The sequence below is a fragment of the Musa acuminata genome, chromosome BXJ1-8 (assembly GCF_036884655.1).
Source record: "Musa acuminata AAA Group cultivar baxijiao chromosome BXJ1-8, Cavendish_Baxijiao_AAA, whole genome shotgun sequence".
Classification (NCBI taxonomy): domain Eukaryota; kingdom Viridiplantae; phylum Streptophyta; class Magnoliopsida; order Zingiberales; family Musaceae; genus Musa; species Musa acuminata.
In genome coordinates this window covers 1,146,362-1,168,062 of record NC_088334.1, presented here as the reverse complement: position 1 = coordinate 1,168,062, position 21,701 = coordinate 1,146,362, and the positions used below count along the sequence as shown (strand labels likewise).

The window sequence follows — 21,701 nt, the reverse complement described above, 5'->3', positions numbered from 1 at the left end:
TTATTATTAGATATATGGTTTAGCAAACTAGCACAAAATTTTATATTGTTAAATATTGTTTTCTCATTCTAACATTATAAAGATTAGATTGTTCTGTGAAAATGTTTGCAGCAACCTAGTTCTCTAAGATGCTTTGTGCAGGGAATTGTGGTTTTTGATTTTAAAAGGCTCTCTATTACAGAATCGATGTCGTCTTATAAACAATGCTAAGTTGTTTTCTTTAAAAAATGGCAGATGTTCCTGGGTCAAGGGTACTTGTCAACCTATCTGCTTCAGAAATTCAAAGGTTAACTGATCAGATCATTGCTAAATCAAAAGAAGTATATGATTTGGTTGCATCAGTTCCCCTTGAGAAAGTATAATCTCTTTTTGGATCTTTTCCGAAATTACCATCTCATTCTATGTGTGATTTTATTTAGAGTATGAAGCCTTCTTTTTTTATTCAATATATCTCTAAATTCCTGTCAAGTCCATGCCGCAATGAATCACTGCTTTGATTATGGGTGGTATCAATTGTTATAAAATGAGGTTCTTTTACAGTTTTTTTTAATCTTAGTCCACAATTAAGTTTTGTCCACAATTATTTAGGAACTTGCTTTATTACAAATTGTGCTGCATTGATTATGGTCAGTATATATAAATTATCATAAAATGCAAAATTTATTCCATGCCTTAATAACTTCTATTGCATTCCTTATCTTAATGAATCTTTTTCTTGTGATATGTGTCTCTACAATGGTAACTTATAATAAATAAAATGATTAATTCATCTTGGTGGTGATTGACTTCCTGTCAGAAGTAGACCAGAAACTATTTTAATATGTCGGGCTTGCATTCATTCAAAAGTTATTATACTATCAGAGCTGCTATTGAATTTTAATGATTTTTGCAGGTCTCTTACACGAATGTTATCGCCCCTTTGGCAGAACTAGAAGCTTATCAATTTTCATTAGTTCAATCTTGTGTCTTTCCAAAAATGGTTTCTACTTCAAATGATACTCGCAAAGCAAGTGCAGAAGCAGAAAGTCGATTGAACTTACACTTTTTAACATGCAGGTGCGATGTTTTACCCTCTTAGTCTGCTGTTGGTCTATATTAATGTACACTATGCTTTAGAAATTTGTTCTCTTAGAGATGTTGGAGGCAAGGAGAAAGTTATACTCTTCAGCTCCATGTTAGGCCTGTTCACACTGGGTTGCTCTTTCTTTCTTTATTTTCTGCCACTTCATGGGGAGTTTATTTTGATTTTGTAATGTGATCTTGCTTGATTGCAGAAGAATCTGTCTAAGGAATTTGATTGCCTTTTATAACAGGATCTTCTATGCAATTTTTTTGGGTTTCAAATGATGTGTATCAACATCCGTATGATTGAGATTCAATATATGTTTGGCTATAAATGTAACTTTTTGATCTATCATTTTATTACAGAGTGGTGTATGTATGCTGCTGTATGATTCTAGTTAGTTCAAAGTTGATCAATGGATATTTTAGACTGATTTGCTGGATAATTAAAGATAAGTGAAGGGCACTATAATTAATTTATTTCACAATATTGTTTTTAACATTGATATTCTGTGTTTTATTGGTCTAGAACAATAGGCTAATCTGTAGCTTGGATTTTTTTGGGTCTGTCTTGCATTTTAACTGCTATTACTTCTCATGCAAGGTAACCAGAAAGCGTGAGGATGTATATCGTGTCACTAAGGCTTTTGCTGATAGAGGAGAATGGCTAGGCTATGAAGCAAAACGATACACCCAATGCTTGGTAAAGAAACTCTGGCACATCTTATCATTTTTATTGGATTGCATGGATATATCATGTACATGATTTTTGTTAAATTCAGAATAACTGTTCTTTCTATTAAATATTTGCCTACCTTTCTAAATGTCTGTTGCATGTGCTTTATTGATTTCCTTGTTTTTTTTACTCAACAGTCAACATGGATTTATTGTTTAGCTACTTGACATATATCTGGCATGGATATATATATATATATATATATATATATATATATATATAAAGCTTGTTTAGAGATATGGGTTTGAAGTGATAATCAATGAAATAAATAGTCTTAAGGTTCTGAAAAGCTATCCTGATGATAAGCATCTTGCAGTGTGGCATATTTGTTAATTGAAGGCATAAACATTCTAAACATAAGATCACATTGTTAATGATCATATAATGATAAAAGGTGATCATACACCACTATTTCTTATATTCAATCTCAAAAACATCACAAGAAGGTCCAGTGGCAGGCCTATGCTGATCGGCCACAAAAAAGGGCCCTATATTGATTGTCCAGCTCTATCATGGTTGGCCACTCTATCATGGTTGTCCAGTTCCAAGGACTAGGGATGGCTACTCTATCATGGCTGTTCATCTCCGAAGGGCTGTCAATCACACCAAATCCCTTCTCAGGGAGAAGCATGTTAATAAGGGGATAACAACATATTAAATTGGTACTTTATTAAGTAGCAAGACTACTAGGTTAAGATTTTTGACAGGGTAGATCTGTGCATATTTGTAGCAATACTACTGGGTTAGGATTTTTGACAAGGTAGATCCATGCATATTATATTATTAATAAACCTCTTGGATTTAGTTTGAAACTTGAGATTTTATATTCAGCTTTATTAGTGTCATTTTCTCTTTTTCTAAATTTCATCTCTCTTTGGAAATGATACTCTTCTCGAAGAATTGTTCTCATCTAGAGGAGACAATTTGTAACACATCAAGTGCTGACTTGGCCTAAATACATGTATATCTAGGCTACTGCCTCAGAAACTAGTTTATGGGTTGAATATGGTCAATCATGGTGCTTCAGATTGGAATTAGTTTGTGACTAACTAAGGCCTGTCAGTCATTTTTGTGATTAGTCCAAAAAGTTAGGAAGAAAGCCATGAGTCCAAGGGGATGATATAAGGGCCTTATATTTGGTACCGATGGAGTAAAGAGTCAGTATTCTGTAGGATCTATCAATCATTTTGTCATGGCTTGTTACATGAAACATAGCACATCTGACTATCTTTCCTTTTTCCTTCATAACATTTAGTTGGTTTTTCGTTCATCTCGTGTGTTTTTGCTTCACTTTCATCCGATTTAATGAGAACATGCTTGGAACAAATCAGTGGATGAGTTTTTGGCTTTTCTGAAAAATTGATATGTTTTTCAATTTAATTAAATGTTGTTGGATGAATAGTACTTCTTAGAATGAGATGAAAAATATTGGGATATTGCTGCTGATTTGTCGCCTCATCATTTCATTTGTAATACTATGCTTGCATTCATGATTTTGAGAGAGCTTAGTATTTTTTGGTGATGATGCTAAGAGCTCCTATGATATGAAAACACAAAGTTGCCCTTTATCTAATACATTCACAAATACCATGAGATTTTTTCTGACATTTACAATCATTAATTTTTTTAACATTAATAGCATTTTGTTCTTTTACGAAAATCATTAGGGTGTAGTATGTTTTGAGTCAGCATTGGGAATAGTTTTATGTATTTCCTCATGACTAAATAAGTTGGATTCTGGGGATGCAAATGTAGATTTTCAATATTGAGGGTTGCAAGTCTGATGTACAACTAAAATTAGGGTGCCTTTTTTGTAGTTTCTTATATTGAGGGTTGCATATATTTCCACATAAGCATTTCTTTTTTTCTAGCAATTCTGGTATTACTGCTATCAACAACTGCCCTTCTTTGAGTTTGTATAGTGATTTTCTCATTCTCAGTGACAGGTTAAAGAGTTCGAGCGGAATGGTGTTAATCTCACTCCAAGCAAGAAAAAAGAATTGGAGAATTTGGGAGCACGAATAGAAGAACTAAGTTTGCAATACGCCCAAAATCTTAGTATGGATAACAGTTTTCTTCTTTTGGGCGAGTCAGAGCTAGCAGGAATGCCTCTTCAATTCATCAAGGTTAGTTTGAAGATATTTTTCATGAAAAGAATTTTCTATTAAATTCCAGTAATATAGCTTTTCTTTTCTAATATGTGGAAAATTTTCTTTCATAATTCTTGTTCTATATTGTATCTAGAAATTTACAGGCTTGTCTTACATTAGAAAATTTTAATTTGTCTTTTTAAGGTTTAAAAATTGAGCTGTTCTCAGAGGCATATGGCTCAAGTTAGATTTAGTTTTTATTATACTTTATAATTTGCAGATTGGTAGGTATTCGGATTGGCTGGGATGGTACAACTGGAATCTACAGGATTGATCAGATTAAATCTACGTGATCAGGATCAATCAAGATAATAATTTTATGCAATTCATAAATTAACAAAGTCTTAGAAAACTTATAATATAAAGCTTGAGAAAAATTATAGATTTTATGTGCTAAATTTTTTTACCTTCATATATTATATACTATATAGTTTTATGAAAGGATGAATGTCATCAAAAGGTAAAAAAAGTATAATAGATGACATATAAAATGAAGATTTATATATTAAAACCAATATGTTACATATTTTTTAAAAAATGATCGTATCACATATCTATATTAGTGTTTGTAATTAACTATATATATATATATCTATATTAGTATATATGTATATCACATATATATATATATGTATATATATCTATTTTTAAAATGATTATATCACATATATATGTATGTATGTATGTATGTATGTATGTATGTATGTATGTATGTATATAAAAGATTCAGAATTTTCATGTTTTTGAAGATATTGATGGAACTGACTATACCTAGTTGCTTTTGTAATCACCATATGAATGAAGTGTTAGATAATACAAAGCCAGAAAGAATCTTATTTGAAGAGTGTCCACAAAATTTGAGATTAATCACGAATCCAATGACATCTCCCTTCTTTGTTAGATTTTCCATTTCTGCGGTTATGATGTTCTCTTCATTCTCGCCTTTCGTCTCCCAATATCTTTCCTTTACCAGCAGTAGACAATGAATATTACAATGATGGTGCCAGTCTGCCAGATGATAAATAATGATGGCTGTAGTGAGCAATCAACACAATTGTAGCAGCATTTTCTCTGTTTCAAGTAGAAGAAGAGATGGGTGCATGAGACTTCTTTCCTAATATAATTTAGTTCTGTTTTCTGGAAAAAAGTAGTCATAATTCTTTTTGCCTTTCTTCCACCTTGGCATTCTTCTTCCACCTTTCCTCCCTTCCAGACTCTTTTTCTTTTCTTGAGCCTCTCAACTGCCCATAATTTGCCAAACTCAAGCAATTCTCGTTCATTTTGACTCACTCAAATTGTGGCTATAAGGCTGAGAAATCAGTCAGGATCAAATTGTCTTAGAGTAAAACTGTACAGATTGGAAATGTTGTGTCAGAATTAGTCGATAATATGGTCTATGTTATATTTCTCGACTGATACATGAATTTCCCTGTTTTTTGTGTTTTGCTTTTTTGAGTATGTGCCTAAATAGTTCTGTAGCACTGTCGCCACTAAAAGGACCAACATCTTTGGTGAAGGTGAATATCATGATTGATATATATCATGCACTTATACTGTTCAATGTGTCACTTATACTGTGAATCTACCTAATTGCATCATGCTTTACTTAAAGAGGAATTTTACCCAGTCCTTCCCAATAATGTCCTATTGCTACAACAGGAGGCCAGCTTTGGTGACTGCCTGACTGGACATTTTTAGATTTCTAAGCGATTGCTTGAGCTCTGGGTTTATATACCTATTGTTAGTTGTTGCTGATGGGGAATCTGTGTTGGTAGGTGAAGAAGTGCTAGACTAATGATCTGTTAGTAGATGTGGCATCGGGAAAGAGTTCATTGAGGAATTAGACTAAATGAATCAGTTTACCATCTAAATTAATGTAACTTCTTGAAATTGGTTGTGTTTTATGTAATTCATTAATCATAAATGAGAATTCTCCCCTGCTCCAGTTTTCTCAAAACTTTTATCCATAAATTTTTTTATTTTGTTTTCTCAAAATTTATTAAGGCATATCACTCTGACCATTTAAATTTACTGAAACCATTGAAACTACTGAAACAGTTTTTTAGTCTCAGACTACCAACTGAAACTGGATATGAATCCAAAACAAATATTTGCATGGTGGAAACAGCTTCTCCATATTCCGAGAAACCCTCGGAAATCTAAATTTCACACAGTCCTTACAATAGCTGGAGTCTTGTTCATTACATTGTCCTTTTGTGATCGAAACTTTAATGTAATGTAATCTAAATTTTTTGGGATAAAAATTTCAGTGTTCATAATTGCAACAAAAAATAACTGTTCTCAGTCATGACGTCATCATCATTTCCTTATGCGGCATCTGCATATTGATTGTTAACATCTAATGTTTTCTTTTCTGGAAGCAATATGTTGTATATCTTTCATCATTTTTTTTTGGTTTGTGATTGCACTAAGCTTTTTTCTTCTCATTTTGTTTTATTTAGAGCTTAGAGAAGACCGAAGATGGTAAACTGAAAGTTTTCTTGAGAAGTCATAATGTTACTCCGATACTTGAGCATTGTAAGGTAATATATATTTATAATTCTGATAGTGAATTCATATCTCTTTTGGTTTTTCAAGCTTATTGCATCTCATTTGTACATTTTGAACTATTATGTAAGTTGTAGCATAATGGATCTTGAAAGTCAAAGGTTTTTGTTCAAATTGGCTTTTTCTGATGCATAGAAATTTTCTGATAGCAATGTTTAAATGTGGCTGTAATAGATGCTATAGTGGTTTTGATGTCTAATGCCAAATTATATGTGCAAGTCCCAAGCATTTTTAGATGATATTGGTGCTGGCTATTATAAAGCAATTTCTCCAAAATTATTTGCCTACAATTGTTAATATTGAGATAAAAATTAAGTCATCTAGAACCCTGAGTTACCTGTGAGCCATGATTCAGACAAAAATAAGCAAGATGGACTGTGTGTTGCTGTGAGCTTTAAATAATTTTGTAAAAGAAAATAAAAACAAAGATAGACCTGATTCAGTTCCAAAATTTTGAAGTAGTTGAACCATGAGGGCCCAAGTCTTAGTTGGTGCCACTCTAAAGAGAAAGGATACAAACTGGTCCACATTTGACCAAGGGAAGAAGCCAAGCCATAGGAGGTTGGTGTATGAATAGTGTCAACCCCTTTATTATGAAGCCAATCTAAGGTAGCCTATGAAAATGTTGAGCATTATGAATAAATGCCATGTTGGTGTTGTTGTTGTACTAAAAATAATGGCAATAAACAACCCAAGGTGGCTAGAAAGAGAAAAGTTGAGCAATAACAAGTCAACATATGAATACTACTGAGCTGGTTCTAATTTAGCATAACTGTAAAAGGTCCAAGCTGTAAGTGGTAAGCTTATGAACAATAGGCAGAGAAGAAGCCAAGCAGTAAGAGAGATGACTAAAAAGTCCAAGACATGAAGTCAAAATATGAAAAAGCTGAGCCATGGGAGTCATAAGAGTTTGGCTTAAGAGAAAGCTAAGCTGCGAGAGGTTGGCTCATGAATAAAAATCCAATCTATGTGATGTAGAACAGAGTAGAGTAGAGAGAAGTAAAGAGAAAGCCAGAGAGCAAGATAGCAAGAGAGGAGTGAGATTAGAGAGGAGAGTAAGAGACTAGAAGAGGAGTAGAGAAGATTCAAGTTTTTCATTTAAATCTGAATTGTTTGATCCATTGACAAGGCTCACTATTTATAGGGGTTTAGGAGCTTTAATACAATCAATGTAGACAATGATTCCCAAGAGTAACCTCCTGGGGTACTTGCTTGTCTATTAGAAACCCAAAATGTGACTTCTAGTTCTAGGAGACCTAAACAACTTTAAGACAAGTTATTATAGCAGCGAAGAAAAAGAGTGCACTTAATACGAAAGTAGAGTCCCAAGGTTAGCACCAAGAAAGAGCAAAGGACTCTTCAATTTTTCACACAATTCCTAGAGTTTTTAGGTTAACTAATTAATGACCTTTTTTGCTGGTTTCCTTCCCTTGAATAAACTTTTCTAAAATCCTTTATAAAGCTAGATGGTTCTCCATCACTATGAGGCTAAGTAGAGTAGTGAAGCCAAAAAGTGGTGGTCCATGCATTAGAAATTAAGCCACAAACCAATCCTAAGAGGTTGCTTTGCACATTAATAAGAAATCATCATACTAAGTCATAAGAAGTCATCTTATGCATAAATAGCTAAGTTATTAAGCCAAGCCTAGGAGGTTGGCTTGTAAAAATTTCATCACAACTTAGCCACAAAAGATTGCATATGGCAAAACTATGGTGGGTTGACTCAGGCAGAAATGCCAAGCCATCGGGACAAGCCTAAGGAATTGGCTTATTAATAATGTTCCCTTTTTCTCTTTTAATATCCTGTACAATTCTCCTCTAATTTTTACCCTAGAGCACTTTTTGCCTCCACCATCCAAATTATCACTCTACCTGTTGCTCTCTCCTTTTGCACTCTCCTGCTTCCTCTCTCTCTCCCTTGGGCTGTCTCTCACCCTTTCATGTGCTCTCTCTCGATCAATCTCTCTCAGATGAAAGTTTTGGTAGAGGTAGAAGGAAGGGAAGCAGAGAAGAAGATGAAGACGTTGTTGTCTCAACGTCTTCTTGTTCACAACCTCCTAGAGATCCTATGAGAGATCAACAAATGTCCCCAACGCTGCTGGTCCTTCCTCCGCGACCAACAACGACCAAAAGGACTTAAAGCATCTTTTCCATTGAATTCAACGTCGCCTCGAAGCCTCCTGCCCGCCTAAAACTCGAGTTCCAAAAGAGAAGAAGTGAGGAAGACAAGGGAGGCATTGCTTCTCTATTTCCCGTCGCGGTCATTCCCTGGTTTGCATTCCAGTAGATGTGGAGGTTGTTTCCACCTTGACGTCCTCTCCTTCAACATTATCTAGATGCCTTGGTCTCGCCCAGAGCATTTCAACCCTTTGCCGCAACCTCAGGTGGAGGCAGAAACTCAGAGAAACCCAAATCGACGGACTATTCTACCGAGAGTCACACAGCTTGCACATTTGCGCACAAGAGAGCTATCACAACAATGCTTCATTTTCATCCTTGACTTTCGAAAACGTAACAACAACTACAACATAATCAACCTCTTCTTAAGCACCTAACAAGGGTGTTATTGGTTGAGAGGTCGAGGAGGAAATAAAGGGAGAACCGATAACAAGTGTTCTGTTGTGATCTGTCTGGCATGTCGAGCGAGAATTTTTGAGCAATTCTCTAAAAAAATCTTTGCTTTTGTTTCCTGTTTTAGGTACTTTAAATTCATTACACGAGTAGATTAATTCCCCTTTTTAAGTTGTGTTTATGCTATAAAAGGCGCAACTCCTCCGCTAAAACTTTCCATTCAAGAGATGATGGCTCGACGAATCGTTGAACCCAAACCTGAACACCATACGGATCACCTCGACTACCTCCTCTCCTTACCTATTCCTTCTTTCTTCCTCCTTCATCCAACGCCATTTGTTCCTTCCTCTTCTTTGAGCCTTCAGAATGTATCAGTCTGGCCAAGGACTGGTACAGGCACCTGATACAAGATCACAGTCCTTGTTTGTAAGTATATTGTAATTGGTTCTGATTCAGTGCCTTGTTTCTTTATAATTTCTTCTTTTTTATCTTCTTGCTTTGTGTACTTTGTTTTTGTTTAACCTTTTACTAATAAGAGCTTTTGTTTACTCCAAGATACTTTTATTGTCTTATTGTGATTGACGATTCTTACTTGCCAAGTAAATAAAGGAGCTTGATGCACTGGGCCACATTTTACTTTTGCTCTTGCTAAGTCGTTATTATGCCATTTGTTCTCAATATCTGCATATTATCGCTAGATCTACTCATTCTTGCAGCCAATATTTATGTGACTGAACTGTCAAATGGGTATACTTAACACATACCTATGTTACAATGTCATATGCTTTCTTATGCCAGTATGAAATTGTGTGCTTGTATTTGGAATTGGCCACCCTTATTTTCAAAATTTAACTTATTTTTTTAAACCAAGCAGATAACTCTCTTGTTCTCCTTGTTTAAACCCATATTTCTAAATAAAGGTCTTAGTAATTTATGCTGATATCTCATACATGCATTAATAGACTCATTCTTTCACTTGTTTTCATTCTTATATCCTTGCAGATAAGGGCTACACGAAAGTCAATTGCTGTAGCTTATGGCCAAAGGTGTGGAAAAGAAAATCTTGATATCTTAAAAAATTTGGTAATGTTTAATTAAATTTGAAAATCTTGTAGTTTTTGTTCCTCTTTCATAAATTTGCAAATTCTTTTACTATCGGTTACTTTAATTCATTAACAAGATGTATGTGTTTCATTAGTGTTGAAGTTTATTCTGCTCATAAGATTCTTAATGTTCTTAATCTATGTTGCTGTTTGCTTTCCGAGTCATTGTTGTTCTCCCCACAAGGGCGATACAGTAGTCATGGAACTGCCTGGTCTTTGTGTTATCTCACATTCTCACTTACAATCTTGTCACTGGCTTCTGTCTTCTTGCTGTACACTTGTCAATTGCAAGTTAACAAATATAAGATTTTTTTTTTCTCCTATCTTTCATTGTCCATTATGACTGAAATAAAATATGCTGGAGTCTTGCTTTCTAGGTTAAATTATTCTTAGAAGTGCTGATTTTGATATACCTTATAATTGGGTTCGCCATTTCGGATACGGGACCCATCTCAGAGATTTGTCGGTATGTTACATGCCGGTTTATACCGGTGTACCGACACATGGTACGCTTGGGCATGCCAATGGGGGCTTGGGCGAGCCGCTTCTTGGTGGCGAGTTGGACTAGTATGTAGTGCCTGTACTGAACCGACTTGGGTGGTACAGCAAACCTGCCTCATATACTTAAAAGTTGGTTATTCACTTATAGTTTGTTAGTATAGCAAAATATAGATTATTTATAAGAAATTGGAACAAGGTCTTCAAAGTGGAATTTCAGTCATTGTTAGGTTCTTGTTGATGGCCATGGTTTATTAGCTTTTTTGCCTTGCATATGTTTTAGTTATTAACTTTGGTCTCTTTAAAACTTGAATATCAAGGTTTTTAATGCCATTCTGATGCCATTATCTACAAGACTATTACTATAACTTATTAAATTGGCCCAATATTGAGATATCAAGCATTATACTGACAAGTACCTTCTCCTGGCAAAGTTCACAATTTCGTTTACCAGTATTGTATCGATGAGTGTTCAGACAGGTACTGTACCAGTGTATTGGTGTACCAACACTTAGTACATCAATATGTACCATGTTACAAAATAAAAAAACTTAAAAAGGTTGAAAAAATAAAGAAGGAACCTGCTCGGTACAGTCTATATTGTTCTGTATCAGTCGCACTAGCCTGTATCTAGGGTGGTATCAACCTGTATCTGTCTGGTATGGGCGTACCATCCAGTTTACCTTGGTCTGTGTACCGGTAACCTGCCTGATCAAGAAATGCCATCTGCACCGAATCATACCAGGTGGTATATCGAACCTTGTGTATCATTGAATAAAATAATGAAAAATAAAAAAAAAAGAAAGGTGTGCCAGGCTATATTGAGGTGTATGGTTTGTTTGTTACTAGTACTTGATCAGTGTTTAAACCATGTTGATGATGTTGAGGCTAGTGCAGCAGAGATGCAAAATTTGAGCCTGTACCTCAATCAGTGAGGTGCACAGATATCAGATATCAAATGATTGAATATTTTCTTTGTCAAAGATCCAATAATTTATAGGTCATGGTTTATCTTTGGGATTACACAGGCCATGCGTTTAGATTATATGAAATTAATTTGTGTCACTAATGAATGATTTGCAGAATTACTATATAAATGTGCAACTTTCATGGTCCCAGGTAGGGCTTATAATTGAATCAACCCATTTAATGGGGACTTGAATCTAAATGAGCCAAGCTTGAACAATTTAACAAGCTTCAACTTAATTTCTGGAGGAGTTTGAACTTGGGTATTGTTGATCAGTCTTGGCATGAAAGTCTTATATATATATATATATACATATATATACATATATATACATATATATATATATACATATATATATATATATACATATATATATATACATATATATATATATATATATACATATATATATATATATATATACATATATATATATATATACATACATATATATATACATACATATATATATATATACATATATATACATGCACGTGTGTCTATCGTAATTGTACTATTTTATGTTTTCTGTGCTTTTTATAATATTATGAATTTGCATTGTTCTTTTAAGGCCTTCATATGCGAAATATATAGGTAACCTTTTCTTGTATGATTATGTGAAAAAGGAGTGGTTCTATGACTATGGAAGTGCAGTAATGCCAGGTTCAATTAATGCTACCTTATGATCTAGCTATTTCTTAAAACTAATTATTATGACTTGGAATGAATGTAATTGTATTTCCTTTTCTATATTTTCGTTCAATATGCAAATTGAAAATCAATATGCTCAAGTTTGGATCAAACTTTATAATATGAGATGAATAAAGGAGTTTAGATCAAAAGTCAAATGAAATCATTGAAGGCATGAACAAAGAAGTGCACATTTAAATTGTGAAGTTGCTCGATGTATCACAAGCTTGAACTATATCAAAATTTTAAGCTTGAAATTTAGTGTCAAGCCAAGCTTGAGCATAAAAAGGCTTGACACTTAGCTCAGTTATGCCCATATCCCTAGACTTTTTAGGAAGGCATAGAACATGCTCTTGGGTGTCTGAGATTGAAGCTATGAGACCCCAATAAATACAATGCACACAAATTGAGCCTTGGTGTCCATTAGGTTCACCTTTGATCTCCCATCGACAAGGAATTCCATCTAAACGGCATAGGATAATGTAATCAAGTTCCTTGATCTGAAATATTCTAAAATTAGTTTTTCTGTTACACACTCATAATAGTTGCATGGATATTCTTTGATGAATGTAAACATATGCATGCATACATGATTTACACAGTCTGCAAGGCTTTTGGAGAAGATCCTGAGTTATGAAACATGGTGAATATGATGAAATTATCCATAAGTTTCAACATATGACTAACATTTAACAGTAACCAAGATCTAGCACACTTTGGACATTGGCATTGCTTTATGGCAAGCTGGGGATAGTTTTACAGTTAAGCTTAGTGGTGGTAAGTGCAACCCTAGGCTTTTGTTATGTAGTCACTATTTTTTTGACTTAATGTGGGAGTCTGAAACTCTGGGATTCTTTTTTTTCTTATACCCCAGAGGTGATGAATTGATTCTAAACTACAACCAGGATCTGATTCAATTCAACTTAAACTATTTGTTCTCTCAGTTGTGTCCTTCTCAAGCAAATCTAAGTCTCTAACCTTTAGAAAATCAGCTTGACTGTAGTCAGAAGTTAAGTACATATCTAAAGTGAAATCAAAATGCATGTTGCTCATATAAATAATTTCACTCTTTAGTATCCACTGTCCCTGTCTTCTATTTACCTCTTTTCCTTATCACCTCTCTTTTCCTCACTTTTACCTCGTCCATATGGTTTTGTCTTGGGCTGTTTATTTCACAGCCGTTGACCTTCGCTGTTGCCAAACTTGCTAGGTTACTAGATTCTGTTCATCTGTTTTTTGTCTTAAATGCAACTTGGATCTTGATGGCCTTGTTTGCAATTATTGAACGACCAAATTGCTGCCTGACTGGGTCTATGCTACTTTATCATCTTTCTATTCTAGAGGCTTCATGTCAGAATCAGTGACAAGCTAGCTGGATGGGAATGACCTAGGCTGTGCTCTAGATCTTGGTATTGGAGGTTTATATGAGATATATTTTTCTATGGCTATATTCATTGCCATCAGTGGCTGTAAGAATATCACAACAGCAATTTGTTTGCTTTTTACTATCTATATTACCTGATACTTTTCCCTATATTATGCATCCTGAAGAAACAAGCAGTTCTTTGCCCTCCTAACTTTTGTGGTATTCATATGTACTTTTGATTTTTATATTCTTGTTTAATCATCAGGTCCAGATACGCCATAAATATGCTCAGTTGCTTAGTTATTCTAACTATGCTGAATTCACTCTTGAATCTAGAATGGCCAGGACATCTGAAAAGGTTTGTGCTTGATTTATTTAGTTTTGGGCTTTTAGCTACAATCATGTAAAATTTAAAATTGTTTTTGGATATTAAATTATAAGAATTATTTATCATCATCAGTATGTTATTTTTGTATGGTGAAGTCCTAGTGATCCTATTTTGATTTAAGCATATTCTGTAGTTATATTTGGTTTTGAAATAATAACTTCTTGGAATGATATTTGCAAGCAAGATATGAGGTGCTTGTATGCAGTTATATGATATCCTTGTTCCAGAGTTTATAGAAAGTCTGTTCATTCTATTACAGAATCTAGTACCAAGGATTGCTCTATAGTGGACAAGAACCATAGTGTTACCTTCCTGGACCAGTATGACACCAGTGCCATATTTTGAGTGATGGTAAGTTTGATATGGTTGTTGATATGGTCAAAATGGACAAAAAAGAATCGATGGTTATTGTTAAGGTTTGAAGTCTTGGTTCAATACCGGTTTTGACATCTTACTAAATTATATATTGGATGGTATACCTACTATTATTGGCTGATGTCTCTAAAACCATAATTAAAAATGAGTATCAACTGGTACAGAGCCATATGGTTTGGTATCGGTCCTTGGTTGGAGCAGTAAATGCTGGTTGCTTTGCACAGTCCAATTAGTATTTGGAACCTTCATCATGATTAGCAACATATCATATGATAAGTTTAACAATCATACATGTCATCTAGGACTATAACAAAGAATTATGAGCATGATATCTTAAAAAAATACATACTGACTTGATAAGTTTGGCAAATAATTGTAATGCACAATTGGATATTAAATTATACATCATAGCCATTGATTTGAACAAAACATATTTTATCTAACTATGACTTGTAGCCAACCTGGACTGGTTGCTACCGGCTCCTATTGACTTTTAATAACCTGTTTTGGTTTGTATCAGCCTCTAATTAATCCATGTCAGTCTGTACCGGTCAATGTATTCTGGTGCACTTCCATTCATCATGTTACTACCTGATACAGGCAATCTACATACTATTATTTCATTAGTGATGCAGGACTGGACGGAAATCCATGCCCAGTGTAAGCAATAGATCATTGAAGTTAGATTGGAAAGGGTAGCACTTCCTATGTATACATAATTCTTACCTTTTTGATAGTGGGCACCGTAGAATGGCACTTTTGGTGCAATTACTGCAGTGGCATGTTGTATCTAGATGATCAGGATTCTTGGAGAAAGTGATGGGGTGCTTCTGGATGTTGTCTACTGGTCTCTTTGTATTCTTAAGTCTTAGAAAGAACTTCTAAAGGTTAAATTGGTGATATAATCATTGGTTTGGAAAACCTGTATCAGGGGTTATCTTTGATCTTGCAAATGTGCATTTCTTCTTGAATAGACTTGCCCAATCAAGTCAATGGGAATAACAATTGTGAAATTTTTTACCTTTTTGAACCACTGTGTTCCAATTGGATATGCACTTCCTGTTGATCTCGTAGCCATTAACATTGATATTGAAGTCCCATGAGACAGGTGTTCTACTTTGACATTTACACTGGCTAAGGTTTAAGAACTTATGCATTCAAATGAAAAGTTATACCTGGACCCTCAACATACAATATTACACGTTCCATTTTTTGTCATATTTTGTGTTGAGTTTTTTTTTTTCTAGTTGAATCATCTGCACAAAGAAACTTAATGAAATTTCCTGAATAAACCTCAGGTTTTTGAATTTTTGGAAGATATCTCAGAGAATTTAAGTGATTTGGCAATGGAAGAACTTAATGTGCTCAAGGATCTCAAGGTGGCTTAATTATTTTTCTGCTGCTGTGTTTTTCTTCTCACTTTGGTAGCTAATTTATTTTTGGCGATCTAGAGAAGGGAGGATGGGGATTCACCTTTTGGAATGGAAGATTTATTGTACTACATGAAAAGGGCCGAGGAACAGCATCTGATCTTGACCTTGGAGAAGTTAAACAATACTTTCCTGTCAACTTGGTTATGTCTGGCATTTTTAAGATATTTCAAGATCTGTTCGGTACTGCTGTGTACTTAAATTTTTTTGTTCAGTACAAAATTTGCTCATGAATAAAATAGGTTATTTATTGTTCAGATGATGATTTACAAGCCTTTTGGTTGTTTATTTAATTTGTTTGTAGGTATAAGAATTGAGGAAAATAAAGATGTTGAGGTTTGGCATGAAACTGTGTGCCTCTTCTCTGTTACTGATGTCAGCTCTAATGAGCTTTTGGGTTACTTTTACCTTGACATTCATTCCAGGTTGGTTTTCTGTCACCCTGAATCTTCACCTCTTAATTAATTGAGGAATTTAACTGAAATATATTTTTTTGTAGAGAAGGAAAATATGCCCATACTTGTGTTTTGGCCCTTCAAAATGGTAACTTATCATCTAATGGCACCCGTCAGGTATATCAGCTTTCATTTTTGTTTCTTATCTAAGTGCAATTCTTTGAGTGCATTGAGAGTATCATTCTTATTTGGTGATTCCTTTTTATTATTATTATCTTTGTGGAATTTCAACTATTTGGTGATTATTGTTCTTCCGATGCAATTCTTCCTGCATGACTTAGGTCATTATGAACACACTACTATTGCAAGTTAACTTTTTTGTATTTGAACATCATTTTTCTGGTTTTCTTGTTGAGTAAATTTGGAACTTGAGACTGAATGGAACTACAAACATTTTCTTTTGAGCTTTTTATTTCCTGTGGAGCCTGGATAGGTAGAAGGTATCCCCAATACAACATGGTACTGAGGATTTAAATCCTGGTTCCTAATGAATTTGGTAACCTATGGACTAGTTGGGAACTGGGGCGTTATACCAACCTGTTTCACTGAGTATTATTGAGTAAAATAATAACAAATAAGAAAATGAACTTATATATACTGGTCAAGTTAATGTTTCAATATCCGTACTTGGTCAGACCAATAAACATTGGTCGGTACATACCGGTTTGATTGGTATTTAAATCATTGCAAAGTATAATATGGAAACACTGATATGTTAAATCTTAAGAAAAGAGGATATTCTATGGCATTAATCCCATTGTCATTAATTTCATCTTTATTATTTAGTACAAATACATATTGAAACTTATTGGTCCAATGGCTGATCGGTGTGTGGATTAAGCAATTTCATCCTGTCTGATTCAATAGTGAACTTACCACACAGTAAGTCTGGGCAATATGCCTATCGTCTGCAGATTCCAGGTCTATTTTTTTCTGTTTCAATAATCTATTGACAACTTTTGTAGGCTATTTTTTTTTACTGTCTTCTCTCTCTCCTCTGTTGCCTCCTTTGCCATCACCTCCTCCACTGTCTCCTCCTCTCAACCATCCCAGTTGCCACCTCCTCTTCTCTTCTACCTCCTACATCTCTCCTCTGTTTCCACCTCTTTTGTGTTGTTGTTGCTGCTGCTTCCTTGTTCGTGTGATCGCTATCACCTCCTTGTTTGTGTGGTTGCTGCAGATGCCTCATTTTTGATTGACTGGTTTGATCGGTGTTCAAATTTTTGCAAGATACAACATGAAAGCACCAATATGTTAAACCTTGAGGATATCGCAAGGTCTTGGGCTTGAATCCCACCTTCACCATTTATCCTTTGCCAAAAAATAAAACTGTCTTTTCTTTATTCTTTCTTCTCTCTTTCCCCTGGATTTAGATTTTTTCTGCTATTTAAATCTGATGTCAAGGAGGAATATATGTTGGATGATTTTGAAGTAATAGAGAGCAAAGAAAAACACAACAAGGAGAGTACTAGAGGAAAGTATTTCTTTGGCTTGATCGAGCCATTTTCCATTCATGAATATAATTGCATGTAACAAATGAGTTTCTGTTGAAGGTTTTTTTTACAAAATTTTATCCAACTGGATTGTTACTAGGACCCAGATAAGAGCTATTTTGTATTGAAAACTCAACTACGACTCAATTAACTATGCAAGAAAAATGTCACTAAAGTTATAACCATGAACCACTTATTATTTCAAAGTGAATTCTATAAGATGCATCATTCGTTGTGGCATTGTTGTGTTTTAAATTTTGCAATATGATTGCCATCGTTTCTTTATTTCCTTCATCTATTGTCATTATTTTATGACGACAGAAGTTTTATAGCCAATTTAAAAGATAGACTGTTCCTTGTGGTAATGTTTTTGTTATTTCCTATAATTTGCTTATGCTTGTAGAATCATGTGCATGCTACTGTAACTGAAGTTCAAGTAAAATGTCATATAATTGATAGATGCTTCTTTTCTCATTTTACGTGCATGAAATTGTCTCTTATGATCTGCACACTTATTACCTTGGCACATTAAGTTTCTTCTGGCTTTGTAGATTCCAGTTGCACTACTGCTTTCTCAATGTCCAAAACAAATAGATGATAATCCTGTGCTATTGCGGTTCTCAGAAGTTGTTACTTTCTTCCATGAATTCACCCATGTGGTATTTGATCTTAACTAATCTATTCAAATTTTGTTTTCTTGGTTTGTTTCATACTTGGTATTTCTGAAGCAATATACTGCTAATTAATCTTAATGTCCAGTCTCAGTGGCCCTTTATAAATGGATGAAATTGGAATAGTCTAGTATATTTGAGTGGCATATTAGTAATCACTAGGGATTGAGCATTTTGAGTCTCGTCCACTATGCCTCTCCTTCCAGTTATTTGCATAATAGATTTTTGGGTTGACAATAAACTGTTATGTTACCTTTGGAGACTTACTGGATATCTTTGGGATGGTTGGCAGAATCTTTACTTTGTAATGTTGCTTAGATGATGCTTAGTTCAAGAACATGAGATGCCAAAATTTTCTTACGGGTCATTATGCTATCATAATAGAGCTGTATACATGATGTCCTTTGATGGTGTTTGACAGTTCTAAGTTCTAACTAGCACTTTCATGCACAAGTCATCTTCTCAGTATGTCATGATGCATGTATATCTATAAATAAAAAAAAAAGGGTTCATGATGGTCGTTTTGCATTCATGAATCATGCCTGTTGGCTTGCTAGCATGATAGGTGCCTCCCAATGAATACCAGCATGAGCTGTGCTGATATTTTATAGGAAGTGCTCTGTTACGATTATTCTCTTAACATATATCTTCCGTTTTTTGTGTACTAAAATAATTTAGTGATTATTGTTATTAACTTCCTTGCTGTCTTGATTCTATGTTGGTATGTGTTGACTTCTGCAACCATATTGGGATGGATGGTCTGCCTAGGCACTGGTGTAAAGTCGCATGCTGTGCAAAGGGTATAGACACACAGTTGTGCATGTGTTTGTCTTGTATCAGTTGGCATGGAGCCTGTGCTCTGTCATGTATATGTATGTATAGATTCGTCTAGGCATGGATTTGTTAACCATATATGAAATGACTATTCTTGTTTCAAAATACTTACGTTCATAGATTACTTCGAATTGCAGATGTCTCATGCATGTCTAAGCACTTAAAATCTTGATGACCTGAAGCGTTTGTGGTATTTATCCAAGGACTATGTCCATGTTCACTGCACGAAGTTCATTAATTTTTTTCACAACTCCTTGCTTATCCAAGAATAACTGATAGTTTGATACAGAGTGGTTTTATGATAAATATCAGGTCCATCATATATGCATTCGTGCAACATTTTCCAGGTTTTCTGGACTACGATTAGATGCTGACTTTATTGAAGTTCCTAGTAAGCTTCTTGAGAACTGGTGAGTTTGGTAAATTGGTGCATTATCTACAATTTCTATTTTCTTGTGATGACATGTGTTTGTTCCTAAATGAAAAATTTTCATGGTAGGTGTTATGAGAGCATCTCGTTGAAAATTATGTCTGGTTACTACCAGGTGAAGTTAACATTTATCTTTGTATGAACTATGAAGTATTTTAACTTGCTTTTCAAATTTTGTCTTTTTGACTTGATGTTGAATTTGTTATTTATATGAATCCTTTGAAATATATCGCTTTCATTTTGTTTGGGTTGCGACTTTTGATCTTAAAACATATTAAACCTGAAGCATATCTTATGTTTGTCTATTTCCTGAATATCTTTTAATTCAAAATAACATATGTTTTTACTGATTATTTCCAGATCTTGATGTTATTATTCTTTTCCATTTTGTTTGTACCAAGTGGTATATATCAGGGCAATTGTGGACCAAGATCAGGGTGGTTGGATATGTTGGTTTCAGGTGATATGCTGTGAAATGGTTCATTATCTTTAGATTGACTAGTTTTCACTGAATTCAGTCAAACCTAATGGAAAACCTACTTCAAGAGTTTCAAGTCTTGAAAGCCCTAAAACTGGTAACATCAATCCTCTTTCTCCTCTTCCGCTTTCCTCATTCTGTGACCGCCCATCATTCAGCTCACCATGGGTACCTCCTGTTTCAGCTTTCACTCCTATACATCTCAATCAATGTATTTATAGTTGCAGCTTCACTGAGTCTTCAACTTTGAAACTGAAAGAAGGTGTTTTCTTATAAATTAATGATCCTTGAATTATAAGGCCAATTTCATTTTAGATACATTAATTTGTATGAATTTAGTCCACTTACTTTAACGACAGTTGCAATAAGTTGTGTCATCAGCTTCCACGACAGACTTGATGGAACCTCTGTAACAAATATTGAGGAATGCTGAAGTGTATGACCTGTCAACCCTGAGAGCAGGAGGATGTTCCAGTAGCATTTCTTCTCCATATTGTTTGACCATCAGTATTATCCACTATTCTCTATTGGGCATCCCTGTATTCTTCTCACTCTCTCATAGGTGTCGCTAAGCCTAGAGGTAACTTATCCTCCCTCTTCTGGCAATAGATTGGGCCCACACATGAGATGTGACTCAAGTTGGGCATTATCTAAAAGAGGGTAAGGCTCCTCTCCTTGTTCCAATCTTCTTGAATGATGGCAGTTTCCAGCTTTGAAGAATAGAGTAGGATGAAGATGATCTGCAACTTCTCCCTTCTTTCCCTTCTCTGCAATGAGGACAGTGATTTGTGTCTTGAAAGATGAGGTGGCAGCGGCGGCGGCCACTGGAGAGGAGGGGGAGGTGTGTGGAGGTGATCTTCATTTTTTTCTTTTCCTTCCTAGGATTTGATGTGGCATTTAAATCTTTCTGGCCCATAGTTCATTTGGTGAATCCAGATAAGTATTCCTTTTGACAGAAGTTGACCATAGGACTTGATTTGCAGTATCACAGTACAGGTTCCAAATTAATAAAAGTTGAAGTTTAGAACCAAAATGTGACTGACCCATTAATTTAAAAACTATTTATGTATTTACCTTTCTACTTTTTAGTTAAGTTTTTCTATTTTTCCCCCTTTTGGTTCCAGCCATTGTGCTGGTACTGCTTGCACTGTCTTTGCAACCCGTTGGCAAGGATTCATATACTGAAAGCAATGGTGTTACCAACATACAACTGGTCTCAATGGTAGTTGGTGTAGGATGTAGTGCCAAAATGTTAATGCTTTATAACCACACATTTTTTTTTCTACAATCAAGTTAGGATATAAGCCGAAAGCAATGGATGCAAGCATTTTTATTTAGTGTACAGCTTGATTATAGTCATCTCTGATGTTATCATGTTACATGAAAGAACATCTAGAAAATTAACAAACCTAAGCTTTTTTTTTTTTTTTTTTCTG

At 34.6% G+C, this 21,701-nt stretch overlaps 1 pseudogene; it reads left to right on the top strand.

The window, feature by feature from the left end:
* The window catches only part of LOC135680505 (probable thimet oligopeptidase), a 30,822-nt pseudogene that overhangs the window by 1,616 nt on the left and 7,505 nt on the right, over positions 1-21,701 (top strand).